The sequence below is a fragment of the Ylistrum balloti genome, unplaced genomic scaffold (genome assembly GCF_031769215.1).
Source record: "Ylistrum balloti isolate Yb309-2 unplaced genomic scaffold, AGI_CSIRO_Ybal_v1 Utg371346, whole genome shotgun sequence".
Classification (NCBI taxonomy): Eukaryota; Metazoa; Mollusca; class Bivalvia; order Pectinida; family Pectinidae; genus Ylistrum; species Ylistrum balloti.
In genome coordinates this window covers 1-18183 of record NW_026782714.1, presented here as the reverse complement: position 1 = coordinate 18183, position 18183 = coordinate 1, and positions in this window count along the sequence as shown.

The window sequence follows — 18183 nt, the reverse complement described above, 5'->3', positions numbered from 1 at the left end:
TGTATCATGATTTCGTAAATAATGGATCTAGGACATGGGACGTTCAGTTAGAGTCGTACATGTTTCAGGATGATGATGGCTCGGAACATGATGCATGAACTGAAGATTAATCTTTTCTGAATATGTTGATACTTTATATATCCTACATGTATCTGTCCTTGTGTCATATCGTCTACACAGAAAGGAGGAGACTTCAAGAAACTTGAAAAGAAACATATGTGGAGCGAAAAGGTTATTTACGAATTACCTGTAATGTAACATTGATAGTTTGAAAACTTTGAAATTAAAACAAAGAGTAAATGATGGGACTAGCGAAATCTATTCTGGTTACTACATGAATATTATGTTGTACTTTATGCCATAATGAAAGCAATCAATTCATCTACAGTTAGCCAGTTGAAAGACCTGTTTTTGCTATCAGATACACACATCGGCCTTGTTCTCTGTAGACGCAAATATCCACCAACTTGAGAGGTATTATGGCATTCTTGAGCCGTTCACACTTAGATGCTTTAATTGGTTCTCCTCCAACGTATATTTAAAATGGCCAAACTATGGAATATTTTAAAGTGATTCCACTAAAACGGTTGACTTGTCAACATTAGTTTCTCCTTAAGATGTATTCCATGGTTCCACTTGTTTAGGCTTTATTAAGTTATAATGGTCTACAAACATAGTTATATAATCATTTGATATTTTTTCAATAATTCTTGCAAAAAACTTCTTGCAAGGCTACTACACCAAATTTAAAGAAAAACAAAATGTTACAAAGTAAGGCGACTTCCTATGTAAAACACTTTATTTCCGAGACATTGTCCTCAACACAAAGCTACTCCATCATTTAAAGAAAAACCAAATTGCTACAAAGTAAGGTGACTTCCTATGTGAAACACTCTCTTTGCGATAACTTTATAAGATGGCCTTTAAGTGAGGAAATTACGTCAAAAAAATCGTCATATTTGGTAAAGAGAACTTGCCATGAAGATTACCTCTAACTTAGGTGTGAGTGTGAATTTGAAATAGTTTTTATCTGGAAAGCTTTTGAATTGTATAGATCTGCAGGACGGACGTTTTATTTACTTATGAAGAGTAGTTGTCAAGTAATGAAACGGATGCAAATTCGAAAAATCGATATTGTACATGGTCTTCATTTAAAGCTTAGGTGCTGATAGAGCAAAGTATGCTTTAATAAATAGCATCTGCTGAAATTGTAAGATATGTAATGTTGATACAACAAACATGTCTGAACTTTTTCGATCATTCAAATAAAAAACTTCAAAAGAATTGAACTAATAATATCAAATAATATTTATTAAAAACAAAAAAGACAATACCGACATGTTAACAGATTCTAAAATTTTACCCAAATTCGATAAAACTAAGGCAAAATATGAACAAAAGAAAAAAATACATGGAGGCGTTGAAAAAATAAAAAGAGAATAAGATGATGTTCCAGAGCGATTGAATGTATTCTAATGATTTCAAAGAATAGCTTATGATTTTTTCTTGCATCTACATAAATGTATAGCACTTATAATTCTGAAGGGATTAGAAAAGAATTAGGAAGGCAGGTGTCAAAAGAGTTATTTATATCCGATATCAGACCAATGATCAACAGCTTACGAGTTATGATCATGTGCTTTAGGTCACACGATCTGTTCTTCGCCTATGAACGTGTATAAGAAACTTCTAGACAATGTATCGTCGGTATTTATTGGGAGACCTAGTCTCTAACCCCGGCATTGAACTTCCCAAGTTTTAATGACCTATTCTGCTATGTTGGATTGGCAAAATATCAAATTATTTTAATTCGTAATTAACATATGAACTGTGAATAGTTCAATCTGTCATAATACATTTTTGTAAAATACACATAGTCTGTAAGTTGATTTGTCTTGTCAGCCAATCCTTTTGTTAAAGCGAATAATACTTTACTTAATGTTATAGTAAATGGTACTACGTAGTGTTATTTTATCTTCCTATTATATAGAAGCTTCTCACAGAACATATCTTATATACAAGAAAATAAGAAAATTATTGGGAAACATCGTGAATTTTGTGATTCAAAATACAGCAATTTCAACAAATTGTAATTTCAATATCGTTACTTTGATCAGAGTTCCCTTTTCAGTAGCTAATTGCTATCTTACTGGACAACATGCGGGAAGACCGCCGCATGCTATCCAAATCAATTTGTGGAAGAGTTAACCTTAAAGACACAACCTTAAAGGGACGAGGAGGAGTTCAAAAAGAAAACATGATTATTAATTGATCTATTGATATAAAGATAGATTACTGCAGTTTACTCTAAAATTTACGCAGTGTGTAAAGAGTGCACTGCAATTATTGACATGTAAATGAACAGTCAGATCTGCAATTTAATTCTATCATGATTGTATCCCAAAGTATGCTTCATCAAGTTTTCACGCACAATAATTTCTTTACCTTTTTATTATTTTTCATTTAATTATTTATATAGAAGTATCAAAAATAAGCCGTGTTGAGGAAAACAATGATGATTTCATGTTGATCGTAACTGCAACGTCAAGTACCGTTGCAAATTATGTTTCTAAGGAGACAGCAAGACGAAATGTGACAAATGACTATTAAATGATATAAACGTGAAATTCTATCGATTAGTCGTATATTCGCACATCTCGACAAAACAAAGTTGGAACAAAATTTGACGCCATAAATATATAATATACTCATTGTGAATGAACTACCAACAAGAACTAATCTCCAGCGAGACAGCATATCAAAGACTTCATATATGTATACCACACATAGACTCCATTTTCTTGTAAATTACAGATGGAATATTTAATGAAAACACGAATGAAATTGGAAATATTAAGAAAGTGACTTCAACCAATTCTGATCATGTTTTTTTCTGCAATCGTAAAATCTAAATTCAGTTTCGACTAAAACTCAATTTTTAAAGTCTCAGCTTATCTTTTTATTGAACTTTAAATTTGAAAGGGCCTATAAGTGAAATAGGAATTGTAAGGGGTGCATATTTATAAACATTGAAAAAGAACATTGAAATGGGACATTGGTATAGATACCGGTGTGTTTTGTACCGAAGAAAACGTTAAAAAAAAACGGTAGAAAACTAAGATGTTTATGAAATAATAAGGTCAAATTATCCTGACCTCATTTCAAATTGAGACATTTAACTTGTGTACGTAGAACGGCGTGAAGGCAACTTTACTAACCTGACAGGGGTTCTATACAAATAAACTGCTTTTAGGTAATATTGCTCATTTAAAGATTCCATTTCAATTTTTAAAGAACTGCAGAATAGTTTTGGATTTTTGTTCCTTTAACTTTAATTCTTATTGTAAACCTTTACGCACAAATTTCCAAAAATCTTCCCTGAAATGACCTATCCCTGTTTTTACGTCAGTGAACAATTTCCGCTAATTTGGCGGACTGAAAGATAACTCCCTGTATTTTCCTTTCCTGAGTTCTGAGATCGTTATCAGTAGAACTGGTAATTATGTATTATCATAGCAAGCAAAATTTCTGCGATTTTTTTCAAATAAAAACTGATCATTTTGCAGCGATTTTTCTCTCTAAATCTCAGATGAGGAGAATAACCAGACATGTATATAACTTCTAAAATCAATTGGCCTTGCTACTCTGAGTATTGTGATGTAATTCTATTTAAAAAACATACAACTGTTACTTTTCCACAAGATATTTAAGAAAATTGGTATGCTGATATCTTACGTGCTAGTGCACCTCCCTTGCGATTACTTTTGGGTTTTCCACAGTCGCCTCCTAGACTTCACAGTTTAGGCCTTTAGCACCACTGACGAGTCTTAGAAGGACGAGACAAATGTATGATTCAATTTGAATCATTGTTTGACTCTACTGTATCTAACTCTAAATTTAGTGACTCGTGAAAATATTTTATGGACAAAATGGTATATCACCATTTTTGTTTAAATCATTACACAGGAAAATAATAAATGCAATAAAAAGAAGTTAGAAAAATCAACGGACACGCTTACCGGCCATAACCAGAAGGAGATGCAGATGCTTCATCTTGCCAAGTGGTTGATGAGTCCCCGACCAGCAGGGATGTCCTCAGCGATCTACTGACTGCTACCTGCTAACCACTCTTTTGACCGACTAATAACCACTGTTTTCTAATGTAGAATGTATTGATCTATAAATTAAACATTTAAATAGCATGTCACGATCAATACAATACATTGTGAAAACACGTTTATGAAAAATGTATACACTTTTGGTAGTTGACGAATATTAATGGAATTATACAAAGAAGATTATGTATGCTTATGTTGATACGTGATACATTTATGACCTATTTTCGAATGGTTAGTGTAACAGAGACTTGTTACACAAGCAGGTAACAACTACACCTGATAGCATGATACATTCAACATGTGCTACTTAATCGTAAAAAACCGTAATCGTCTTATACTTGCAATGATAAGCACCTTCGTATCTATATTATATTGTAATGTTCTTTCGTATTTTAAACGTAATATTAAAGTGGGTATCTTCCTTTGGAGTTTTGCGCTTAAATCAATGAACTACGTAATAGTGGCACTAAATGCAGTTTCAGTATGTTAGCAAGGATTGTAGAGGCGCTAACTCAACATTGCAGAAATTTTCCGAAAAGTAATGATGAGAAAGAATTTATTGCACCAAATAAAAAAGTGTTAATAATCTTATAGTTTTTTCCCGTTCACTTTTAATTTATATAACTTTCAATTTTTTTATAAATTTACTCGTTTCTTTTATCTAAACATTTTTTAAGATTGTTTTCGTCCGTTTGAAATAGAATATCCTTTCTACCCAGAATGTAATTGGCGTTTGTTAAACAAGAGGAAAAACCTATCCTATTTTTATATCTGTAATGTGATAGATATAATTATAGAGAGAGAAAATATGTTTTAATCACACTGAAGATCATTGTATTGTCACTTCTGATTAAGATAAGAATTCTTTGCCGGTGTATGGAGACTTTAACCCCAATTCCGATTACGCAGCATTACAATTACAACAAATCGCTACAAATAGCAATAAATAAACTAATATTCACCAATCATAGTTCTTTATTTTCGCTAGTGAAATATATCATATCGTGATTCCCATCTTTGTTCCATTTATTCATACTCGCAACTCATAATGTATCATGTGCATGTACGTCAGCCAAATATTCATATTTTAAGCGTTGTAACTGAAGGTGTTTTCCGCTTGCGGTCTATTGTACAATCTTTGTTTCGAAAGGTTAACTGTACTATACACTTGCATATCTTTTTGTAACTAATTGGTTCTATAATATTTCTTTAACACGTTTTTGTGCGTGGTGATTAAAAGCTTCATTAAATAAAAGGTTTTTCCTATAACCTCAAATACATTAAATTTGTCGATTACGGAACGTGAAATTGTTTGCGTAGTCATTTGTGTACACATATTTACTTAAGCATAAATATACAGAAATTCTAAGCCATGCCATCAAATAGAATTGGGACACTTAGTTTCTGTAGCATTATGTGATTGGAAATCGATCAGTTATAGATTTTTTTTGTCAGACAAAACTGTGTAAACAAAACTACAGTTGTTTAAAAGTATTGTAGCACGTTAAATGTATATAAAATGTATTTCATTTTGTATATTTGTAACGCTTGCTAGGTACTAGAAATGTGGTTTAATATATTTCATTAACACCTTTTTTCATTTCACAATTTGAAGACAACGTCCTTTGATGTAGAGCTCTCTATAACCAGACTGATGTTACTTAGAAAATAGTAGTGGTCAGTAAAAATACTTCAAGAAAACATGCCATCATAGTCATAATCCAAACTCAAATTCAATAAAACTGGAGGAAAATATAGAAGAAAAGAAAAATTTATACGGAGACTCACGAAAAGGTACCAGGAGATAAAGACCATGTGTTCCAGAAGGGTAAGTTTTTACTGCTTCATCGACAACACCCGCCAATTGGTCACTCCAGTAAAGCAACGTCACATTCTCAAAATGGAGTCAGTAGGTATTTTAACAAGCATCAAACACATCCAGCTTCATAGCGCACAAACAAATAGAATATTTCTCATTGAGATTGGTAAGACTACCATAAAACTTCCCCGTATTTTTATCAACCTGCATCTTTTAAAACTCCGAGTTATGGGATTGGATGTTGCTATTATCCAAAAGATGTACGAGAGCTGTGTTTTGAAAAGGCATAGTTACAAGTCCGATATATATATATATATATATATATATATGTAAACATAAAAGGCCAACAAGGCAAATAGACTTGATTATAGCTAACGTTTTCAAGCGGTGTCTCGGCTATCTTCAGGCAATTACTTTAATGTCTTGGTAACAAGATTATGACGTAATACAATCAATAATTTATGCGGGGAGATAATAACGTTATTAATATTTTTAAGGCGTAACGACACAGCTGTTCCGCTGAACAGCGCGATTACACACTGTCGAAATGCGGGGATACAAGGTGTGGAACCTGCCAGTACATACAAGAAGGACACTGTTTAACTTAAAAAAAAAACCGGCAAAACAATTAAGTCAAACAGTGACTTGACTTGCAAAAGCAAGAATCTTATTTATTGTTTTACCTGTGCTACTTGCCGCGAAAACTATATTGGACAAACGGGTAATGCATTATCAGAAAGAATTGGCGTCCATAGGCAACAGATACGTACACCCGCAACTCGTAATATTCCACTCAGTACACATTTAGACACTTGTGGCAAGGAACTATTCTGGGTGTACCCTTTCCATAAGATGTGCGATTCAAGTACAACAAAGAGACTATGCAAAGAGGACATGTTTGTCAAACTCTTCAAGACGGCACTAAATGCTAATTAATTAGTGTTGTTACGCCTTGAAAATATTAATAACATTATTATCTCCCCGTATATTTTATTGATTGTATTACGTCATAATCTTGTTACCAAGACACTAACGTAATCGCCTGAAGATAGCCGAGACACGGCTTGAAAACGTTAGCGATAATCAAGTTTATTTGCCTTGTTGGCCTTTATGTTTACGTATTTTAAACGATACACAATGTTCTCATCTAATTGAACTATATATATATTGATAGCAAACACAAGAGCTAAGCAGTTGCTTACAACAATAACAATAATTTTGGCGTTACGTTCTATATATATTTATATATATACATATGCATGGAATAACATCTATCAGTTTGGTAATTGTTCTGCAGTATACATTCAATGAAACATGTGTCATTTTTAATCTGTTACATATCAATAAAATACACTACTGAATTTACTGCAGAATTGTGTTGCTATGTATATATATAAATACATTAATTAGATGAGACATTGTTATTGCGGGTGTTGTAAAATATAGTAAACATGAAAGGTATCGTTTAAAACTTAAAGGCCATCGCTAACTTTTCGGCGCTAACGTTTTGAGCTATGTTTATCTCCGATTACGTTAGTGTCTTGGTAACAAGATTATGACGTAATACAATCAATAAAATATACGGGGAGATAATAATGTTATTAATATTTTCAAGGCGTAACAACACTAATTAATTAGCACCTCCAGTTTTATTGAATTCTTATGGAAAGGGTACACCCAGAATAGTTCCTTGCCACAAGTGTCTAAATGTGTACTGAGTGGAATATTACGAGAGTTGCGGGTGCTACGTATCTGTTTTCTTCTTTCTGATAATGCATTACCCGTTTGTCAAATACTGACCACTAAAACTATTAAGATTCTTCTTTTGCAAGTAAGATCACTGTTTTGACTTAATTGTTTTGCCGGTTTTTTTTTTAAGTTAAAACTAATTATCCTCTTGTATGTACTCGCTTCCACACCTTGTATCATCAAATCGGACGGAGCACTATGATTACGCCTTAAAACGTTATTATCTGCCCCGCATAATTGTGTATTAATAATAAAAGGTGTTAATGAAATATATATATATACGGACTTGTAACATTTCTAGTACCTATAATGCAAGTTTCCAATCCCATAATATACAAAATGAAATACATTTTATATACATTTAACGTGCTATGAATACTTTTAAACAACTGTAGTTTTGTTTACACAGTTTTGTCGATGAAGCAGTAAAAAAATCTTTATACCTTTTCCGTGAGTCTGATCTTTCTAATTTCCAATCACTATGATGGCATGCTACAGAAACTATTTTATTACAAGTAACATCAGTACGAGCATCAAAGGACGTTGTCTTCAAATTGTTGAAATGGCCGCATTTCTAATTTTACCTAGCAAGCGTTACGAATATTACAAAATGAAATACATTTTAACATGCTATATTTATGCTTAACAGTTTTGTCTGACAAAAAAATCTATATAATGCTACAGAACTTAACCCAAATTCTATTTGATGGCATGGGCTTAGAATTTCTGTATATTTATGCTTAAGTAAATATGTGTACACAAATGACTACGCAAACAATTTAATGTAATAAAGATAATGTATTTGGGTTATAGGAAAAACCTTTTATTTAATGAAGCTTTTTAATCACCACACACAAAAACAGTATAAAGAAATATTATCAAACCAATTGAGTTACAAAGATATGCAAGTGTATAGTAGAGTTAACCTTTCAAAACAAAGATTGTACAATAGACCGCAAGCGAAAAACACCTTCAGTTACAACACTACTTTTAAATATGAATATTTGGCTGACGTACATGCACATGATGCATTATGAGTTGCGAGTATGAATAAATGGAACAAAGATGGGAATCACGATATGATATATTTCGCTCGCGAAAATAAAGAAACTATGATTGGTGAATATTAGTTTATTTATTGCTATTTGTAGCGATTTGTTGTAATTGTAATGTTGCGTAATCGGAATTGGGGTTAAGACTCCATACACCGGCAAAGAATTCTTATCTTAATCAGAAGTGACAATACGAATGATCTTCGTGTAATTAAAACATATTTTCTCTCTCTATAATTATATATATCACATTACAGATATAAAAATAGGATAGGTTTTTCCCTATTTTAGAACAAACGCCAAATTACAATCTGGGTCAAAGGATATTCTATTTCAAACGGACGAAAACAATCTTAAAAAATGTTTAGATAAAAGAAACGAGTAAATTTATAAAAAAATTGAAAGTTATATAAATTAAAAGTGAACGGGAAAAAACTATAAGATTATTAACACTTTTTTATTTGGTGCAATAAATTCTTTCTCATCATTACTTTTCGGAAAATTTCTGCAATGTTAGTTAGCGCCTCTACAATCCTTGCTAACATACTGAAACTGCATTTAGTGCCACTATTACGTAGTTCATTGATTTAAGCGCAAAACTCCAAAGGAAGATACCCACTTTAATATTACGTTTAAAATACGAAAGAACATTACAATATAATATAGATACGAAGGTGCTTATCATTGCAAGTATAAGACGATTACGGTTTTTTACGATTAAGTAGCACATGTTGAATGTATCATGCTATCAGGTGTAGTTGTTACCTGCTTGTGTAACAAGTCTCTGTTACACTAACCATTCGAAAATAGGTCATAAATGTATCACGTATCAACATAAGCATACATAATCTTCTTTGTATAATTCCATTAATATTCGTCAACTACCAAAAGTGTATACATTTTTCATAAACGTGTTTTCACAATGTATTGTATTGATCGTGACATGCTATTTAAATGTTTAATTTATAGATCAATACATTCTACATTAGAAAACAGTGGTTATTAGTCGGTCAAAAGAGTGGTTAGCAGGTAGCAGTCAGTAGATCGCTGAGGACATCCCTGCTGGTCGGGGACTCATCAACCACTTGGCAAGATGAAGCATCTGCATCTCCTTCTGGTTATGGCCGGTAAGCGTGTCCGTTGATTTTTCTAACTTCTTTTTATTGCATTTATTATTTTCCTGTGTAATGATTTAAACAAAAATGGTGATATACCATTTTGTCCATAAAATATTTTCACGAGTCACTAAATTTAGAGTTAGATACAGTAGAGTCAAACAATGATTCAAATTGAATCATACATTTGTCTCGTCCTTCTAAGACTCGTCAGTGGTGCTAAAGGCCTAAACTGTGAAGTCTAGGAGGCGACTGTGGAAAACCCAAAAGTAATCGCAAGGGAGGTGCACTAGCACGTAAGATATCAGCATACCAATTTTCTTAAATATCTTGTGGAAAAGTAACAGTTGTATGTTTTTTAAATAGAATTACATCACAATACTCAGAGTAGCAAGGCCAATTGATTTTAGAAGTTATATACATGTCTGGTTATTCTCCTCATCTGAGATTTAGAGAGAAAATCGCTGCAAAATGATCAGTTTTTATTTGAAAAAAATCGCAGAAATTTTGCTTGCTATGATAATACATAATTACCAGTTCTACTGATAACGATCTCAGAACTCAGGAAAGGAAAATACAGGGAGTTATCTTTCAGTCCGCCAAATTAGCGGAAATTGTTCACTGACGTAAAAACAGGGATAGGTCATTTCAGGGAAGATTTTTGGAAATTTGTGCGTAAAGGTTTACAATAAGAATTAAAGTTAAAGGAACAAAAATCCAAAACTTATTCTGCAGTTCTTTAAAAATTGAAATGGAATCTTTAAATGAGCAATATTACCTAAAAGCAGTTTATTTGTATAGAACCCCTGTCAGGTTAGTAAAGTTGCCTTCACGCCGTTCTACGTACACAAGTTAAATGTCTCAATTTGAAATGAGGTCAGGATAATTTGACCTTATTATTTCATAAACATCTTAGTTTTCTACCGTTTTTTTTAACGTTTTCTTCGGTACAAAACACACCGGGGTTATACCGATGTCCCATTTTGAATGTTCTCTCTCTCTCAATGTTTATAAATATGCACCCCTTACAATTCCTATTTCACTTATAGGCCCTTTCAAATTTAAAGTTCAATAAAAAGATAAGCTGAGAGCTTTAAAAATTGAGTTTTAGTCGAAATTGAATTTGAGATTTTACGATTGCAGAAAAAACATGATCAGAATTGGTTGAAGTCACTTTCTTAATATTTCCAATTTCATTCGTGTTTTCATTAAATATTCCATCTGTAATTTACAAGAAAATGGAAGATCTATGTGTGGTATACATATATGAAGTCTTTGATATGCTGTCTCGCTGGAGATTAGTTCTTGTTGGTAGTTCATTCACAATGAGTATATTATATATTTATGGCGTCAAATTTTGTTCCAACTTTGTTTTGTCGAGATGTGCGAATATACGACTAATCGATAGAATTTCACGTTTTTATATCATTTAAATAGTCATTTGTCACATTTCGTCTTGCTGTCTCCTTAGAAACATAATTTGCAACGGTACTTGACGTTGCAGTTACGATCAACATGAAATCATCATTGTTTTGCCCTCAACACGGCTTATTTTTGATACTTTATATAAATAATTAAATGAAAAATAATAAAAGGTAAAGAAATTATTGTGCGTGAAAACTATGAAGCATACTTTGGGATACAATCATGATAGAATTAAATTGCAGATCTGACTGTTCATTTACATGTCAATAATTGCAGTGCACTCTTTACACACTGCGTAAATTTTAGAGTAAACTGCAGTAATCTATCTTTATATCAATAGATCAATTAATAATCATGTTTTCTTTTTGAACTCCTCCTCGTCCCTTTAAGGTTGTGTCTTTAAGGTTAACTCTTCCACAAATTGATTTGGATAGCATGCGGGCGGTCTTCCGCATGTTGTCCAGTAAGATAGCAATTAGCTACTGAAAAGGGAACTCTGATCAAAGTAACGATATTGAAATTACAATTTGTTGAAATTGCTGTATTTTGAATCACAAAATTCACGATGTTCCCAATAATTTTCTTATTTTCTTGTATATAAGATATGTTCTGTGAGAAGCCTATATGATAGGAAGATAAAATAACACTACGTAGTACCATTTACTATAACATTAAGTAAAGTATTATTCGCTTTAACAAAAGGATTGGCTGACAAGACAAATCAACTTACAGACTATGTGTATTTTACAAAAATGTATTATGACAGATTGAAACTATTCACAGTTCATATGTTAATTACGAATTAAAATAATTTGATATTTTGCCAATCCAACATAGCAGAATAGGTCATTAAAACTTGGGAAGTTCAATGCCGGGGTTTACGAGACTAGGTCTCCCAATAAATACCGACGATACATTGTCTAGAAGTTTCTTATACACGTTCATAGGCGAAGAACAGATCGTGTGACCTAAAGCACATGATCATAACTGTAAGCTGTTGATCATTGGTCTGATATAGGATATAAATAACTCTTTTGACACCTGCCTTCCTAATTCTTTTCTAATCCCTTCAGAATTATAAGTGCTATACATTTATGTAGATGCAAGAAAAATCATAAGCTATTCTTTGAAATCATTAGAATACATTCAATCGCTCTGGAACATCATCTTATTCTCTTTTTATTTTTTCAACGCCTCCATGTATTTTTTTCTTTTGTTCATATTTTGCCTTAGTTTTATCGAATTTGGGTAAAATTTTAGAATCTGTTAGCATGTCGGTATTGTCTTTTTTGTTTTTAATAAATATTATTTGATATTATTAGTTCAATTCTTTTGAAGTTTTTTATTTGAATGATCGAAAAAGTTCAGACATGTTTGTTGTATCAACATTACATATCTTACAATTTCAGCAGATGCTATTTATTAAAGCATACTTTGCTCTATCAGCACCTAAGCTTTAAATGAAGACCATGTACAATATCGATTTTTCGAATTTGCATCCGTTTCATTACTTGAAAACTACTCTTCATAAGTAAATAAAACGTCCGTCCTGCAGATCTATACAATTCAAAAGCTTTCAAGATAAAAACTACTTCAAATTCACACTCACACCTAAGTTAGAGGTAATCTTCATGGCAAGTTCTCTTTACCAAATATGACGATTTTTATGACGTAATTTCCTCACTTAAAGGCCATCTTATAAAGTTATCGCAAAGAGAGTGTTTCACATTAGGAAGTCACCTTACTTTGTAGCAATTTGGTTTTTCTTTAAATGATGGAGTAGCTTTGTGTTGAGGACAATGTCTCGGAAATAAAGTGTTTTACATAGGAAGTCGCCTTACTTTGTAACATTTTGTTTTTCTTTAAATTTGGTGTAGTAGCCTTGCAAGAAGTTTTTGCAAGAATTATTGAAAAAATATCAAATGATTATATAACTATGTTTGTAGACCATTATAACTTAATAAAGCCTAAACAAGTGGAACCATGGAATACATCTTAAGGAGAAACTAATGTTGACAAGTCAACCGTTTTAGTGGAATCACTTTAAAATATTCCATAGTTTGGCCATTTTAAATATACGTTGGAGGAGAACCAATTAAAGCATCTAAGTGTGAACGGCTCAAGAATGCCATAATACCTCTCAAGTTGGTGGATATTTGCATCTACAGAGAACAAGGCCGATGTGTGTATCTGATAGCAAAAACAGGTCTTTCAACTGGCTAACTGTAGATGAATTGATTGCTTTCATTATGGCATAAAGTACAACATAAAATTCATGTAGTAACCAGAATAGATTTCGCTAGTCCCATCATTTACTCTTTGTTTTAATTTCAAAGTTTTCAAACTATCAATGTTACATTACAGGTAATTCGTAAATAACCTTTTCGCTCCACATATGTTTCTTTTCAAGTTTCTTGAAGTCTCCTCCTTTCTGTGTAGACGATATGACACAAGGACAGATACATGTAGGATATATAAAGTATCAACATATTCAGAAAAGATTAATCTTCAGTTCATGCATCATGTTCCGAGCCATCATCATCCTGAAACATGTACGACTCTAACTGAACGTCCCATGTCCTAGATCCATTATTTACGAAATCATGATACAATTTCGTTGGTTCCAGATCCCGTGAACTTTCGAAAATAAAGTAAAGTCAGTTGTAGAAATCATGAAAGATTTATTCAATACATCTTATTTTGTCATTCCCACCTTCAGTGTTTTGGAAGGATTTTGGACATTTATGTCCGATTTAAAGAAAGATTTTAGTCACATAAAATAGTTTTGAATTCTGAATTGTGAATTCTCCATATATGGATGGCAATATCCCTGCATCAACAATCTAAGGTGTTTACATGTCCCAGATGGTTGTACATTATAGGGCCTATTAACATTGTCACGATTTTAGTCAACTGACAGACAAACTCGAAACAAATGGTTTCAAAAAAGCAGGTTAATGAAAATTATGAGGAAGTTTAACGGTCGTCATTGTGATTTCATTGAGAAATATTCAATTTCCTTTTGTGATATGAAACTGGACGTGTTTAATGCTCGTTAGTTTCCTTGTTGGTTCCGTTGTTTTATACTCAGTTCTCATTTGAGAACGTGACATTACTTACTTTGATTGACCAGTGTTTACATAACGAGTGTCGCCGATAAAGCAGCAGACGCCTAATTATCAGAGCACCTGGTCTTTTTCTCCTTGTACTCCGTATAAATCTTTCTATTGTTCATGGTCTGTCCTATTTTATTTATTGACTTAGAGTTAGGATTATAATTATGTTGACATGTTGGTATTTTCTTGTTGGTCATCAGCGACAAGATAAGGAAATGTGTATCGGTGTATCAAAACACTGTACGTTTAACTGTTTGATCAGCAAATACAAATATGATAAAACACAATGAAATGGAAACAAATCTGGTGGAAAGGTTTTTGAATATAATACATGATATTTTTTACATATTTGGATCTGTATGGCCATCCACTGGTGGAAACAAGCCAACTATTCAACCAAACAATCCTAACAACCCACCCACTGGTGGAAACAGACCAACTGTTCAACCTAACACATGGAAACAGACCAACTGTTCAACCACAGGGTGGAAACAGACCAACTATTCAACCAAACAATCCCAACAATCCACCCACTGGTGGAAACAGACCAACTATTCAACCAAACAATCCTAACAACCCACCCACTGGTGGAAACAGACCAACTGTTCAACCTAACAATCGTCCCACTGGTGCAAACAGACCAACTATTCAACCAAACAATCCCAACAATCCACCACTGGTGGAACAACCAACTCAACCAAACAATCCTAACAACCCACCCACTGGTGGAAACAGACCAACTATTCAACCAAACAATCGTCCCACAGGTGGAAACAGACCAACTATTCAACTATTGGTGGGAACAACAACCCCACTCACTGGTGGAAACAACCCAGTTCAACCTAACAATCGTCCCACTGGTGGAAACAGACCAACTGTTCAACCTAACAATCGTCCCACAGGTGCAAACGACCATCTATTCAACCAAACAATCCAAACAACCCACCCACTGGTGGAAACAGACCAACTATTCAACCAAACAATCCTAACAACCCACCCACTGGTGGAAACAGACCAACTGTTCAACCTAACAATCGTCCCACCGGTGCAAACAGACCATCTATTCAACCAAACAATCCTAACAACCCACCCACTGGTGGAAACAGACCAACTGTTTCAGTTCCTGCCAACAATGCTCCCGTCCGTCCAAGCGTTGGTCCAGTCGTGGTTTACAACTGCCCAAAGAGAATGTACGTATTGCCAGAGCTTTCGGGAAATCTTCTACTTGTATGGCCTACGATCAGTACGGCCAGTTGGAAGCAAAAAGTGTCGCATCCCTGTCCCCCTTGCGGCGGCATACACGGAAACCTCTAATATGGACAGTAAGTATGGATCTGTACAAATAGCAACTCAAATTTTGACGATTTAAAAAAAAATCATAATGTGATGATTGCATTTTTAAAACTACAAATTATATGCGTCTTTGCAGCTTTTAGGGTGAATGCCAAGATGGCGTCATGCGAAGGGTTCAAGTCCTATATGACAATATGGTCAAGGCTGTCACCAAGGACCAACAAAAACATCAAGGAATTCTTAAATGATACAAGCTCCGTGCGAGTGGCTGATATGGCCAGGTTTCCAAAGGAGATATACGCCTCTCTTAGGGTACAGTTTACAGTAGAATGAACTGTAGAAACATATCCCTTTTTGTGTGATACAATTAACAGCCTCCCGATGTACAGCCGGTCATTAAAATGGAAGAATTAACTTATTCATGAAAAAAACGCGGACGGAAAAACACTCAAATCGACCATAATCATAAAAATATATAAATGTAAATAATCATACATAAATGTTAAGAACAGCAACAGTGATTTTTCGTAATAAGCATATAGATTTATCCCACAAACAATAAAACGAGGTCAAAATTTAAAGAAATTAACCATAGTTACATCTAGGCATATTAATCTTGATAGGGAATGTCCCAAAGCTACAATATTTTGCCTTTAATATTTACAGCCTGACCTGGAGAGAGAGGTATATCGTACCATGGACCAGGCTCAAAAAGAACTAGTTTGTGGCAACCTTAAATCTATTGACTGTCTGGTTCGGTCAGCCATTCTCAGGAATCTCGACTGTTCAACTATTTTACTGGTATCTTTTTTAATTACCACTATTTTATTGTCTTAGATACAAAGATGGTAATAGCACAAATCGCTTTTATCGTCGCTAAGTTACATTTTTTGTGATAAGTATATAAATTTTAGGACATTAGGACCTATCAGTTACTTCGAAAGCGTAGGAATATTTTTGTCTATTTTAATGGGTTTTTTTTTTTATTTCTTGATTGTCTATATATGTACTTTTTAACAAAGTAGTCAAAGTAGTTGGAAATTCATTTGTTAAATATATTATTTAACGCATTAAATCTTATTGAATTGTAAATAATTGTAGCAAGGCGGAGGCCAATCTCTATCCAAAAAAGACCTACTCGCACTTGTTGACCTGACTAATTACACTAACTGGGATGACGCTGAATGGAATAAAACCCTATCATACTTCGCTGAACTTCTGACGTATAAGCATTTCGAAAGCGCACCGATCGACGTACTTCTCAGCAAGTAAGTGTAATCTGAATAATAGGCCTACAGAAATACCCGGCTATTTCATTAAACTATGACTATGTACTACATTTATTATGCTATATTAAGGATGCATGCGTGTATACACTATTACTTGTGGTTTCATCCTTATAAACCTGCTTCATATTTGATATATTTCATATTTGCTTAAGCATTGTGGATGAAGCAGTTTAATCGATTTTGAGTTTTCTTCAAGATTGTTTTTACATATCAGCATGTACTAGAGACCAGTTGATGAATTTACAAGACGACAATCTAAAGGCACACTGAAAATGAAAAAAGGTGTTCAAGAAGGATACATGTTTTCTGTTTCATCTCCAACGAATCGAAATCAACACGAAAATAAATAATAAATAATACTAATATACGTAATTCACGCTTAGTAAATTAAGCTCGATAACAACAGATGAAAGAATAAAAGTAAACTTTGAGATCTGAATGTCACTTTCAGCTGATGCTTATTCTCTAGATAACTCAATTTTCCACGTATTCACAGCATGAGGAGATTGGTGCCTTTCTGTGGGAAACTGTCGGTTAAAGTCGTCAGTACGATTGCAGAGCGAACGCAGCAAAAGTTGATGGATATGAAGGCGAGGTCGACCATTCCTCCAGACATTAAATCTGATTGGATGGACCTTTTAAGTAGATGTGGTGCAAGTCCGGACTACTTTGACGGTGTATTAGACGTTCAAGAGGTAATTACAGGTCTTCATTATTTTCTATGTAAACAATATTTTGTATTCATTTTTGTACTATTTGAACACTGAAACGTTACCCTCTAACATCATTTACACTATATCAAATATTAGCTACTTAAAGAATCAAGTAGTTGTCTTAATTAAACGGTAGATTCACCAAAGCGTTTATATCCAGATGCTGATAGTGGCGTATACAGATAGACGCATTGTTACATACAGCCATGTGCTTGTAACGCTGGTGACGTGAACTAGAAGCACCTGAACGATTTACTTAGCTTTTTGCTGTAAATGTTATAGTACAATAACAAAAGGTAGTATTTTGAATGAGCATAAATTGTAAATGGGACTTAAATTCATATAATAGCGGTTATACTTTTATAATACAAATAATGATACAATTTAACCTTGTTAAGTAGTCACTAATTACATTTTGTTGTATTGTTATCAGGCAATGTCATCAGTTAACATGGCAAGAGCTAGCCGAAGGATGCCATGCAAAGTATATGAGA